The following is a 7,500-nucleotide window of genomic DNA, read 5'->3' as shown; positions in this document are numbered from 1 at the left end:
CCCCGGCCCCCTCCCCTCTCTCCTCCCCTATATTGCTGAAGAGTTACGACCCATATTGTTACGAATAACGACCCTATGTGTCGTTACCGGCTTACGACCTAAATATATATATATATCTATCGCAACGACTAATGACCCAACATTACGACGACTTACTACCCGTATCGTTACGAGTAACGACCCATATACTACGACATACGACCTGCCGGGACTTACGACCTATAATACCCCGTCTTACGACCCACTGACCACCACTACGACTCACGACCCCCCACAGGTTTACTCTCCGATTTCATACTACCGATTACTGACGATATCCGATACGTGAATCGGCACAGCAATCTAACTCGGACCATCCAATTACCTTACCCCCCCCCCTCTCGTTTTCTTTTTTTCCAAAATTGGGACGAAATTTCTGTGAGCAAGTTGCTCTCAAAATAAAGGAAAGGAAACAAACGAAGAAGCAGTGAAGGACGAAAAGGATGAATGTATTAGACAGAGGGCACCCCACAAGTCCACACCTCCCCAGCACACACACACACACACACACACACACACACACACACACGGGGGGGAAAGGGAGAGCTTAATTCCATAACAACTCAGTCACAACACAGTTGACCTGACGTGTACTTTTAACAATTTTGCTTCACATGGCTTTTATCAGATCCCATAAAAAATTTTTCCCTTTTTATCAGGAATTTCCATTTTTTTCATTTTTTTTTTTTTTTTAGCTGAACAGCCCGATCAATTTAACACTTTTTGGTTCAACTTTTTCCATTTTTCTTCGTACGATTTACGAACCCGCAGGCTTACGTCCTGGGGCAATATTTTCCACCTGTATTGCTCCCTCTATAACCCATACCCTCCAACAACCCCACCACCCATCCCCACTGCCCTGTACCTAGAGAACCTTATGATCCAAAGAACATTTTTTTTTTATATCATCCATTTTCGTTTTTATGGTTTTAAATGGAGAGAGTTGAGTATTATTCTTTTTTTCAACGTGATTTACGTGGTGGAGGTTGTGAGTGCAGTGGTGGAGGTTGTAAGTGTAGTGGTGGAGGGCAGTGGTGGAGGTTGTAAGTGTAGTGGTGGAGGGCAGTGGTGGAGGTTGTAAGTGTAGTGGTGGAGGGCAGTGGTGGAGGTTGTAAGTGCAGGGGTGGAGGTTGTAAGTGTAGTGGTGGAGGGCAGTGGTGGAGGTTGTAAGTGCAGGGGTGGAGGTTGTGAGTGTATTGGTCGAGGTTGTGAGTGTAGTGGTGGAGGAAGTTGTGTGTGTAGCGGTTGAGGTTGTGATTATAGTGGTGGAGGTTGTGACTGACTAGTGGTGGAGATTGTGAGTGTAGTGGTGGAGGAAGCTGTGTGTGTAGTGGTTGAGGTTGTGATTATAGTGGTGGAGGTTGTGACTGACCAGGGTTGTAGGTCGTGAGTGTAGTGGTGGAGGGTGTGAGTGTAGCAGTTGGATGAGGTTGTGAGTGTAGTGGTGGAAGTTACAGTGACATATTGTAACGGGGGGAGGTTGTGACCGTCATCAAGAACAACTTCCACAAATTAAACACGGCTGGAAAAAAGAGAGAACAAAAGCTCCTTATTTATTCAAAAAAGTTACCCGGTGTTTGACTACATTCTCCATTACAAGGATGAAGATCAACTCAACGGAAAATGGCAAACAGATGTAGATTACCATATGACTTGTCTCACACCCATCTGCTAATGATGCGTGTGTGTGTGTGTGTGTGTGTGTGTGTGTGTGTCTGTCTGTCTGTCTAAGTATCTGGCTATGTCTGTCTGTGTGTCTGCCTGTGTCTACGTGTGTCTGGCTATGTGTTTGGCTGTTTGTGTGTGTGTCTGTGTGTCTGTATGTCTGTGGTAAGCAGCCACTGCCCAGGGAGAGGTGTATTTACCAGTACTTCCCGCCAGGGTACTGGATAGGTCAGTGCCTGCCAAGTACAACAAATAAAACAAAAAAACAAAACAAATATAAAACATCAAAAACTCCTAAGCATAAGACGACCACAAAAAAAACATACATAAAAACCTTGCTCCTTAACTGCTCTATACACCACTTCATAACCACCATTCCTCCGACCTCTTTACCCCTTAAAGCATCACCCTTAAGCCACATTTTCCAACCCTTTAGAATATCGCTCTTAACTCCGCTACCATTAGCAGCAAGGGCAGCAGCGGGGGAGGAAAAAGAAAACGAGATAAATAACATAGTAGCCGACGAGGGGGATACTATACTAAATGACGTCTGCTTCGGCTACGGCCCTCCAACCCGACTTTCCCCCAAGTTGTATGCCAGCTTTGCATACGTCCTCTCACACCCGGCTAAGGATTGTCAGCGGGGAGGTCATCTGCGCAGGGAGGGCTCTCACCAAGATTATAGCTTGCGGGGAAGGGGGAGAGACAAGACGGAGGAAAGAGAGGGTAATAATGTTGAGACAGTGAGGTAAAAGAAATGATGATCTAGATAAATGCCAGTGTGGTGGAGTGAGGGCAGACTACCAGTATTAAAGTCTTGGTGTTACTGAGGTATATAACACCCCTCCCGGCTATCAAGCTACTGGTATGCTCATGTCGAGATATGTCCTGAGTGAGGTATAACTCCCCATGCTGAGGTATGTATAAGCAACTTGGAATTTGTGGACGATTCCGTCCCCTTACGTTTCTCAAGTGAAATATTCCTTATAGGAGAAGAGGATGCGAATACTCCTACATCGCCATCCCAACCCCAGGTGAAAAGGGAGTCCAACGAGAGAGAGAGAGAGAGAGAGAGAGAGAGAGAGAGAGAGAGAGAGAGAGAGAGAGAGAGAGAGAGAGAGAGAGAGAGACTGGCTAAAAAAAAAAAGAACGTCCACCCTTTCGTACCAGAAACGTTCCCAAGACGCGGACTTTCATCACTTTAAAAGAGAAAATGAATAATAATCCATTTCAGATCTGCACGTCTTCCCCTTAATAGGGAACGTACCACCCTTAATAGGGAACGTACCCCCTTAATAGGGAACGTACCCCCTTAATAGGGAACGTACACCCCTTAATAGGAAACGTACACCCCTTAATAGGGAACGTACACCCCTTAATAGGGAACGTACCCCCCTTAATAGGGAACGTACACTCCTTAATAGGGAACGTACCCTCCTTAATAGGGAACGTACCCCCCTTAATAGGGAACGTACCCCTTAATAGGGAACGTACCCCCCTTAATAGGGAACGTACACTCCTTAATAGGGAACGTACCCTCCTTAATAGGGAACGTACCCCCCTTAATAGGGAACGTACCCCCTTAATAGGGAACGTACCCCCTTAATAGGGAACGTACACCCCTTAATAGGAAACGTACACCCCTTAATAGGGAACGTACACCCCTTAATAGAGAACGTACCCCCCTTAATAGGGAACGTACACTCCTTAATAGGGAACGTACCCTCCTTAATAGGGAACGTACCCCCCTTAATAGGGAACGTACCCCTTAATAAGGAACGTACCCCCCTTAATAGGAAACGTACATCCCTTAATAGGGAACGTACCCCCCTTAATAGGGGACGTACACTCCTTAATAGGGAACGTACCCTCCTTAATAGGGAACGTACCCCCCTTAATAGGGAACGTACCCCTTAATAAGGAACGTACCCCCCTTAATAGGGAACGCACCCCCCTTAATAGGGAACGTACCCCCCCTTTATAGGGAAAGTACACCCCTTAATAGGAACGTACACCCCTTAATAGGGAACGTTCCCCCCTTAATAGGGAACGTACACCCCTTAATAGGGGTTAATAGGGTACGTACCCCCCTTAATAGGGAACGTACCCCCCTTAATAGGGAACGTACACCCCTTAATAGGGGTTAATAAGGTACGTACCCCCCCTTAATAGGGAACGTACCCCCCTTAATAGGGAACGTACACCCCTTAATAGGGGTTAATAGGGTACGTACCCCCCTTAATAGGGAACGTACCCCCCTTAATAAGGAACGTACCCCCCTTAATAGGGAACGTACACCCCTTAATAGGGAACGTACACCCCTTAATAGGGGTTAATAGGGTACGTAACCCCCTTAATAGTGAACGTACCCCCCTTAATAGGGAACGTACCCCCCTTAATAGGGAACGTACCCCCCTTAATAGGGAACGTACCCCCCTTAATAGGGAACGTACACCCCTTAATAGGGAACGTACACCCCTTAATAGGGGTTAATAGGGTACGTACCCCCCTTAATAGGGAACGTACACCCCTTAATAGGGGTTAATATGGTACGTACCCCCCTTAATAGGGAACGTACCCCCTTAATAGGGAACGTACACCCCTTAATAGGGGTTAATAGGGTACGTACCCCCCCTTAATAGGGAACGTACCCCCCTTAATAGGGAACGTACACCCCTTAATATGGGTTAATAGGGTACGTACCCCCCTTAATAGGGAACGTACCCCCCTTAATAGGGAACGTACACCCCTTAATAGGGAACGTACACCCCTTAATAGGGAACGTACACCCCTTAATAGGGAACGTACACCCCTTAACAGGAAACGTACACCCCTTAATAGGGAACGTACACCCCTTAATAGGGAACGTACACCCCTTAATAGGGAACGTACCCCCCTTAATAGGGAACGTACACCCCTTAATAGGGAACGTACCCCCCTTAATAGGGAACGTACCCCACTTTTGCCCCCGTAGCAAACAGGACACAGAGTGAGACATCTCAGGACAACGGTGGTGCTTTTGGGGAGGACACGACTCTCGCTCACGAAGGAGAGAGAGAGAGAGAGAGAGAGAGAGAGAGAGAGAGAGAGAGAGAGAGAGAGAGAGAGAGAGAGAGAGAGAGTTGTTCCTAGACGAAGCCCAACGCACTGCACGGCAGGACGGGGACACACACACACACACACACACACACAAAAGCCGACCGAACACCTGATTTCCTGGAAATCCGAGGCTGTGTGGGCTTTCTTGCCAGTGTCATTTCACCAGAGAGAGAGAGAGAGAGAGAGAGAGAGAGAGAGAGAGAGAGAGAGAGAGAGAGAGAGAGAGAGAGAGAGAGAGAGAGAGAAGGGAACAGGGAGGGAAGACAGTCAAGACGAGGTTGTTTGTGTGAAGGTGTGAATTCCCATGAACACCTCTCTCTCTCTCTCTCTCTCTCTCTCTCTCTCTCTCTCTCTCTCTCTCTCTCTCTCTCTCTCTCAGGTGTAGGCAGTTCACCAGCCAGGGAGGGAGGCAACACGGGCGCTAACCCACACGGGCGTTGGGAAGGGTTTAGTAACGGGGCGCTGCAGCGAGCCAGCGCTCCAGTGGTTGTCAAGTTCCACTTCTTTGATCCAGGTGACTTTCCCCTCTACGTCTCAACCACACGTGGGAAACTGACTTTCATTCAGTCCAGACACACACAGTCGTCCCACGTCATATGAACACATCATCTGAGAACACGTAGCTCACATGCCTCAACCTTCACAACTCTAGGTTTTCCAGTGGTCAGCGCTACGCGTTAGCCTGGCCCTTCGACGATATCCCGTCGTAAGTGCTCGTCAGTAAGAATTGTGTGTGTGTGTGTGTGTGTGTGTGTGTGTGTGTGTGTGTGTGTGTGTGTGTGAGTGTGTGTGTGTGTGTGTGTGTGTGTGTGAATGTGTGTGTGTGTGAGTGTGTGTGTGTGTGTGTGTGTGTGTGTGTGTGTGTGTGTGTGTGTGTGTACCATCTCATCTCTCCAACAGCTGCAAAAACCCGCCCCGCCAACCTGGCTGGGTAAATACACAGGTTGGCAGTGACAAAATGTGAACTATATGCAAATGTAATAAAGAGGCTGGGGTTTCTCCGCCTCCTTGAGACAGACAGTTTAACAGTTTCTTCCCCCCACACACACACACACTGAGGGTGATGGGGTGAGCCGAACACTCCTTTACTAAATCAGTGCAGTTTACATACACGGGGGGAAATGAAGGAAGAAAAAACCTTGACTGAAGGCGTTTGCGAGGTAGCGCAAGGAAACAGACGAAAGAAATGGCCCAACCCACTACCCATACACAATGTATATACATACACGTCCACACACGCAAATATACATACCTATACATCTCATTGTACACATATATATACACACACAGACACATACATATAGACCCATGCACACAATTCACACTGTCTGCCTTTATTCATTCCCATCGCCACCTCGCCACACATGGAATACCATCCCCCTTCCCCCCTCATGTGTGTGTATATATATATATATATATATATATATATATATATATATATATATATATATATATATATATATATATATATATATATATCATCCCTGGGGATAGGGGAGACAGAATACTTCCCTGCGTGTCGTAGAAGGCGATTAAAAGGGAAGGGAGCGGGGGGCTGGAAATCCTCCCCTCTCGTTTTTTAATTTTCCAAAAGAGGAATAGAGAAGGGGGCCACGTGAGGATATTCCCTCAAAGGCTCAGTCCTCTGTTCTTAACGCTACCTTGCTAACGCTGGAAATGGCGATTAGTATGAAAAAAAAATTAATCTCCCTCAACTGTCTGGACATATATGGAAGGGAACAACTCAGTAAAACTGAGAAGGGCAAACGAATGGACAGATAACACATGATTTCGAGTGTGACAGTTTTCCCCTCAGTGGAGTGTTCAAGGTGGTTGGGGAGGGTCACGTCCACCCCCACCCACTGGGTGTAGCTCGCCTCACTCGAGGCGAACTGAGGTTCTCTAACACTTAGAAAACCACACGCTACCTCGCTTCCCCCTGAGACGACCAGAAAACGTCCTCACCCACCTGGGCCTTTTTATATGCGAGGCGTACGTAATATCTGTCGACCAGCTGGCTATCCAGGGGGTTTAAACGCTTGTTTTGGCCCGAAACAGGCCCAGCTCTGGGGGACGATGGCCTTTGACCACTTCGCAAGGACGGGACCATCTGCGATCGGCCGAGAAAAAGAAGAACAAACAGGGCGAACAATTGTTCAAGTCGTGAACAATGTCTTCAATGATTCTGACGTTCATTGGGAATCTCCTATAACAAAAGCCAACAATAAACAATAGAGAGGCGAGCCCTAGCATATACGTATATGAAAAAAAAAGAAAAAAATATATATATATATGTATATATCTTTCTTTCTTTCAAACTATTCGCCATTTCCCGCATTAGCAAGGTAGCGTTAAGAACAGAGGACTGGGCCTCTGAGGGAATATCCTCACCTGGCACCCTTCTCTGTTCCTTCTTTTAGAAAATTAAAAAAAAAAAAAAACAAGAGGAGAGGATTTCCAGCCCCCTGCTCCCTCCCCTTTTAGTCGCCTTCTACGACACGCAGGGAATACGTGGGAAGTATTCTTTCTCCCCTATCCCCAGGGATATATAAATATATATATATATATATATATATATATATATATATATATATATATATATATATATATATATATATATATATATATATACCCGTCGAGTGATTTAAAGAAGGCCTGAGGGCATAAAATAAATTCGCCACAGAGGGCCAAACAATT

The 7,500-nt window shown here is 46.5% G+C and overlaps 1 protein-coding gene across 6 annotated transcripts in view; it reads right to left on the bottom strand.

Annotated features, from left to right (window-relative positions):
• LOC139753456 (EGFR adapter protein-like) overlaps nucleotides 1-7,500 on the bottom strand; it is an 846,501-nt gene that overhangs the window by 305,745 nt on the left and 533,256 nt on the right. The gene's annotated exons all lie outside the window — the stretch shown is intronic.

This window comes from Panulirus ornatus, chromosome 14, assembly GCF_036320965.1.
Source record: "Panulirus ornatus isolate Po-2019 chromosome 14, ASM3632096v1, whole genome shotgun sequence".
NCBI classification, from domain to species: Eukaryota; Metazoa; Arthropoda; class Malacostraca; order Decapoda; family Palinuridae; genus Panulirus; species Panulirus ornatus.
This window is presented reverse-complemented; position numbering and strand designations above follow the sequence as displayed.